At 42.1% G+C, this 7,043-nt stretch overlaps 1 protein-coding gene across 2 annotated transcripts in view; it reads right to left on the bottom strand.

Annotated features, from left to right (window-relative positions):
- The window catches only part of dscamb (Down syndrome cell adhesion molecule b), a 117,845-nt gene that overhangs the window by 91,090 nt on the left and 19,712 nt on the right, over positions 1 to 7,043 (bottom strand). The gene's annotated exons all lie outside the window — the stretch shown is intronic.

Here is a 7,043-nt window from a genome sequence, read left to right as displayed (position 1 = left end):
AGGCTAAGAATGGGAGCCACACCATCCCAGAAACCACAACATATTCTAAAAGTGTTAAAATAAAAACGTAATCTCAGCTATTTCAAAAGCTGTGACATCAAAGCTTTCAAAATAACACTGAACGAATGCTATCCTGAAGCGAGCTTTACAAGAGACAGTGGGTTTAGTTTTCTACAAAAGGCAACGCAGAGACACGCTGTGCACACAATACATGAAGAAAACACCCCCCAACAATCTCCGCTCTAACCTCACTTCTTACTAAAAGGGTCTTGTCTCGTCCTCCTTCAATTCCCCACACTCCCCTTCACACAACACTCGTATGTTGCAAATGCACAAATGCATCCTTCAGCTCATGTTCCCATAATTCTCTGTGGCAGCAGCATGATTAATGCACACAACTATTGATTTTTTTTTCTTGGCTATTTTTTTATTTCTTTCAGGAGAGTGCCCCCACCCCAACCCCAAACACCTCCTCCTTGACAGCATCACACTTTGCACCCTGTCACTCACACATATAGACAATGAAGATACATTTTAATAAGATTCAATTACTGCACCTTTACACACACATGCACACGCACACACACACACACACACACACACACACACACACACACAAACAATAAGCACCCTCATCTTCCTTAGCTTACAGGCAGCTCTGTGTGAGCGGACTGGGAAAAGGGGTGCAGTGAAAGACAAGGGTCAGCATTTCACTAACTGCTGATCTGTGTGTGTGTGTGTGTGTGTGTGTGTGTGTTAGGCTGTGTTGTTTTCATAGGGTTTCACTGCAGGATGGGTGGAGTAAGCGTGCAAAAAAAAAACAACACACACACACATCCATGCACCCACAAACCCACACACAGACACACATGTGTACGGCATAATTGCACGCATGTACAAAAGCACATATTAATATCTAGACCTTCCACTGAACTGCGATGTGGCAACTCCGCTGAACAACAGGATCAACAAACCGATGTTTGTGTGAGAAGAGAAATGTGGAGAGGGACGCAGAATGAGAGGCAGAGATGGAGCGAAGGAAAAGTGAGTGAGGAAGGAAAGTGGGAAGGGGAAGAAGACAGAGACAGGGAAAAGATCATGTGGCTAATGTGACGCAGTCCGTTGTTTACCAAAGAAAAAGCCTCGCCCACTCTCCTCCTCCCCACCTTTCAAATCTCCTCCTTCTCCGTCTCTTGTTTCCCCAACTCTCTTCTCACTTCCTTCCCTCTAATCTGCCTTCTCCTCCTCTACATTTCCCTGCATCTTCTCTCCTCGCGAGCTCATTTCTACCACCGTGCCCTCCTTTCAAGGTTGGCCTGACTTTGGGTGTGTTGAATTTACAGCCCCGTCTCCGCCTGCCTCTCAGTGCCCTCACTGTCAATCTCAGTGAAAAATGGAGGCGGTGGCACATCACTGGCATGATAAATTCCTGCTGTGCGGTGATCCTGTAAACCAAACACCTACAGTATCCCCTTTGAAGACATCCTTAACATTCCAGCGACTGAGCTGGTGGCTGGTTAAGACTGTGATTCTATTAGCAAGCAAACTGTTTAATTAGCCTCTATAAGCACTCACAAGAACCCATGAGAGAAGAGTGAGCAGAATGCGAGAGTGCAGAGGCACTTTCATCGCTTAAATGTTAAACGCACAGCTGGGAAGCGGCCGACATGAATGTGACTGAAAAATGTAACTGGAGATTTTTTTTACTGATGCCGTGAGTATTGGAGGGACTTATTTGCATAAAGCAAATAAAAAACAGCATTTTCCATGCAGGAGGAAATTGACTGGGGCGCTGTGCCAAGCAGGTTATGCAATGAGATGAAAAGAGAGGAGAGAAGGCTGATCGTCAAGGCCAGCGGAGGAGGATGGAGAGGAGAAGAGATGAGAAGAAGAAAACAAAGCAAAAGGTGAGAAAGGAAAGTAGAGAAGAGAGGAGGGGGAAAGATGCACCTACCGATCTCTCTGACTGTGATTCTGAATTGTTTCCAGTGTGAATGCAACATGAACAGCGTCAGATACTGTTGCTAAGAACATATAATATAAAACTCTCTACAGGTAGTGTGAGTTAAATCCAACTATGGGCCCAATGTCAATATATACATTACAATAATATACATTCTCTGGAAAAATAAAACACAGACATGGAAATGTCCTAACCCTTTTTACCTGAGCAAAAAAATAAATAAATACCAGATAAATCAAAGTATGAAAGCAAAAATATTGAGATAAAAACTGCTATAAAGCCATCTGGCACAATCTCAGGCAAGTGATAAATGTATATATTGTTGGGCTGCACTACTCCACCTTATTCAGTCCTGATAGTGACACTGATACCTGGCCTTTGGGTACGTGGGGAAAAAAATCAATTCATTCAAGTATCGTAATTTCTTTTCTTTTCTTTTTTTTTTTCAATTCCTCAATTGATTTGTTGATTTCTACAATAACACATAAGTAATGCTAATGCTAACACACTAATGGAATTGTGGCCACAATAATATTATCTTAACAAATGATCCCTTTTACTTCACATGCTTTACATCACACGTGTTTTTTCCTCTGCTCGGTGTAATAGCTGCTGACGTCGCATGCTGACCAGCTACAGCATTTGCAGAGGCTAAATACTCAAACTAAACGAACAAACACAAGAGTAACAATATCCTTGTTATCCTTGCTACGATCAAACTGGGTGCCTTTTCCTAAGACTTGTTGATGTTAATGCTATTTTGGTTCGTTTGGTTGACGTACTTGTGGCTAGCTAGACATGTAGCTGCCTAACTTTAACCTCTGAGGCTGTGTCCAATACTAATATGAAAATCTGAAAATGCTGACATGATTAAACACCTGTCCTTTCTCTCCATATCCATTGTCGCTGTGTGTTTTTTATAATCCACTTTGTTTCCGGTAGGAAAAGACATCTACTGTCTTATCAGAGTTTCCGATTTGTTTGTGCTGAGCACAGATTCAACATTGTCTTGCAAACAAATACCATCATGTTCTTTATCTCACTGTTCTACCTATCCATGTTCACTGAAATGTCCAGTCAGTGTAATGTCCTAAAGTACTCGACCATGGGAAAATGAGTTGTTTTCATTTTTTGGCTTGTGGGCCAATGAAAATATACAAGGGGCCAGTAAAACTCTGATCCACTGGATGAGCGGACCAGTGTGCCAAAAATCTAACAATGGACATTGATAATTGTGGCCAATCCTTCGTCAAACATTGAAAAGGAAATAAGTGTAAAAACTAGGATGGAATAGCAAGATGAAGGCACATCCAGGAAGTAGGAGTGGCTTTTGGAGTCATCCCTCTTCACTGGCCTCGCACTGAGCTTGCGTCTTAATACAGACTAAAGCCTCCCGTCCTCCATCTCTGGCTTAATCTCCAGCCTGAAAAGATGAAAGGCCTTCATGTTTGTTCCAAGCAGGAAAGCCTATCTCTCCACGCCAGAGGAGACCCCTCAGCCTCCATTGCTCTTTCTTCACTCTTTTTCCTCCCAATCTTACCTCACCTCTCCTCACCTTTTCCCTCTTTTCCTGTCTTCTCCAGGGGCGATATACAGGCCGCTTGTCCGGCCTGCACTTCCTTATCTATACTTGTGTCAGGCTTCCCACTGGATGAGTAACTGGATGAAGGTGTTTGTCCTGTTCGTATTTAGTGCAGCTAGCAGCACATGAGTCTGATCTTCAAAATTTTATGAAATCAACACAATGAATGAAATATGCGCTCTTTACATGAAAAGTGATTCAGCCGATGCTAATTTTCAACATTGATTAATCTACAATTTTTATCTTTTAAAATAATGGATTAATTGTTGTTCCAGCTCTGGAAAAGTGACAGAAATACAGTTTCCTCCCATGAATGACTTACATTAAGGTGCCACAACTAAAAACAGGTGGTCATTTGACATTGAAATGATACATAAAATGTGATGGAAAATTATGTTTAGTGTTGTTTAATTAGCACATCAGCCTTTATGAACCTGTGTGTAAAGCGTGTTTAGTAAAATGATCTGAACATTAAACTTGTCTCACAGGAATAACATCTAGCTTTTGCTCTTCAAAATCAACAATGGATTGATTCATGTCAGTATTTGCACGATGCCGACACTTAAAAAACAAAATTTACATGGATACAAGTTTATAAAAAATGCATAAAAAGCTGTGCGAGCACCAATGTGTGTATCATTTGCTACAAAGATTACGTTGACTCCATGCTCCTGATGTTTCTATATCCGTAGAATGTAAGAAAAGTCAACAAGAACTCACTGTGTGGGAGATGTACACACAATGGTACATGCTCGGCACAGAGGTTAATAATCTCTGCATCTTCGAGCTGATAGATTACAAGTAATACTGCAAATGAGGAGGACTCAAATGCTACTGCAAGCAGACACATAATTCAAGCTCAAATTGCACAACATTAAAGTGCACACATCTTAAAGGAGAGTGCAAGGTCTCAGTGAATATGTTGTTTACGGCTCACTCAATATCTAAGCACTGGTTTTGTTGAAGTCGGACCAATGCCGCCCAGCTCATTACACTGCCTTGTAATGATGAGAGACAAAAGGGAGGTAGATGGAAACGCACAAAAACACACAGCGTCCCCGCTCCATCTCCTTTTTTAAAAGCATGAGCACTTGATATGCAAACACAACTACAAATAAGCATGTGCAAACATGCATGTGACCACACCAACACACACATGCACTAAAATAAAGGTCCACCATATAAAATCCTGGCAGCAGCACACTAGGACACAGCTCAACGCCTCCCCTCTCCGCTTCTTTCTTTCTTTCTTTCTTTTTTTTTTTGCCTCTTTCATCTCTCTATTAGCTCTGTCAATTGTTTATCAAAAGCAGCGGGGAGGCGATCGGAGCCGGGCATCTGAAAGCTCGGGCCGCGAGATCCATTTTAAAATTCATGACGGGTTAATGGTATGTTAGTGGCAACATTAAGACCCAGTGAGCTTGCGTCATGCTCATTCACATTGAAAACAGGCCGCTTCAAATGACTACTAAGCAGTCCTCATTCTGAGAGGTAATTCATATTGTAATTAACTTTTCAATCACAGCTGATTAATTAAGACAGGCCCTAGTCTGTAATTATGCATCTATTTTTGACCCTAATGTGAATCACTGGATATTCAAAGATTTCAGCAGCCGTGATTTAAACCTGTTTTGTCTCCGTGTGTCAGTTACTGATCTTAAAAAGTACATTTGCACCTGATGATACCAAACAAGCAGAGAAATTCGATTCATAATCAGTGCTGATCAAAGGTTTAGATGGTTCAGGGTGTCTAAACTGTGGATGTGGAAGTGACATTGTGGACCTAATTTCTTCAAAAACACCATCCTGGTTTTTTTGCATCTCTACTAAGATCTTGAGCCTTGACTGTTCTTCCTCACATTCTGATGCACGATGCGAGGGTGGGGAAGTGTGCTTGATGTTACCGTTCCCAACAAAAAACCTGAGATTAATAATTCAGTGCAGCTGTGGGATAGCTTTATTTTGTGTCCACTGAGACCAAGACTTCTTTCATGAAAAATTGAAAAAAAGAAAAAGAAAGAAAAAAAAAGAGAGAGAGAGAGAGAAGGGCTGGAGAAGGAGTCAGAAAACTAGGCTGGGTCAAACTGCACTCAGTTGCCAATGTCACGCCCTGTTGGTATCCTTATGGTCGCTTGTTCGCTCACTTTTCGCTCACGCACAAACACGCTTGCACACACATCCTTCTAACCCTCACTCCTAGAGTAAACATACCCTCTCCATAACAGTGCGAGGTGAATCCGCTCATGCATCAGAATCGACCATCAAATATTTATCACGGAGCAGCAGTGATTTTGACAGTGTGCTTATGCTTTTGACAGCACTCGCCTACTGCAATACTTATTGGAGTAAACACGGACAATCGAATATCGTTGTTCTTTTGAACACTTGCGAAAGAACTCAAAAGAACACCGAGCATACAATATAATCCATCAAAACTTAACTGCATATTCTATAGGCTGTCAGACCTGCTGCAAAAGAAGGAAAGACATCGTTGTAGACGGTAGAATAAGAGGTGGTTCACGAAATGATTGGCAATGATTTCTTTCTTAAAGTAAAGGAAGGACGCACACATGTAGAAGTCACAGTCCAAACATGAAGAGATGGTTTTCTCCAACTTCAGGCCAGCAGCCATTTGCTCTTGAAAGATGCAGACGAGATACACATATGTTAAAGCATTTCATCCTCATGATGGACACTTTTTTCAGCCGCAGACAAAATAAACATCATCTCTGAGTCTTGTCTACATGATTCATTTCATTTACAGAACGTAATCATATCTGCACGCTGCGTATTCACTCGCTCTCCATGACATTAGGCAATGTCTTAAACCAGCGGCTCGCAGCGACTAACTCGAGCAACCTCGAGTTAGTAAGTCTCTGGCATGGATCAGAAGACACATCTTCATGCTTGAGCAGACACATTTAAAATGCCACCAAAACACCGTCCCAGATTCTGCCCTCAGTCAAATGACATCAAGTGCTCACTTACAGGTCCCTGAACGCCCCAGTATGAAGCAAAATCAGCCAGCGGGCAGTACATGGAGCAATCAAGAGATAAGCATCCCATTTAACTTGAGTAAAAATCCAACCAGAATGTTCTGGTGTCTTGCGTTATCACGCTGTGCCACTGGATTCAAACAAGGAGGGTAACTAGGTCAACGATGCTATGTAAACTGTTCCACTTTACCCCTTGCTGGACTCAAAATGGAGTTGGCTGAGGTGGAGTGTGTATAGGAGGGAGAAGCTCAGTGATTCAGTGTGACAGTTATCAACAACCTCTGGCTAGTGAGAGGACAGGGCTGTGCAGTGCTGCAGAGCCCGGTAATGGCAGACTACGACAGTAAACAGGTAACAACATGATTCACAGTGAAACAGAACATAGTGTCCAGAGAGCACGGAGCAGAACAGAGAGGGGAGGCTGGAAAAAACAGCAAAAAGAAAAAAAAAAAAAAACCCACACGTCTCCCTCAACGTCAAACGTGTAATACCACATTTCTGT

This window comes from Chaetodon auriga, chromosome 7 (assembly GCF_051107435.1).
Source record: "Chaetodon auriga isolate fChaAug3 chromosome 7, fChaAug3.hap1, whole genome shotgun sequence".
In the NCBI taxonomy this organism is placed as follows: Eukaryota; Metazoa; Chordata; class Actinopteri; order Chaetodontiformes; family Chaetodontidae; genus Chaetodon; species Chaetodon auriga.
The sequence above is the reverse complement of the archived record's forward strand: the minus strand, read 5'-3'. Positions and strand labels throughout refer to the sequence as shown.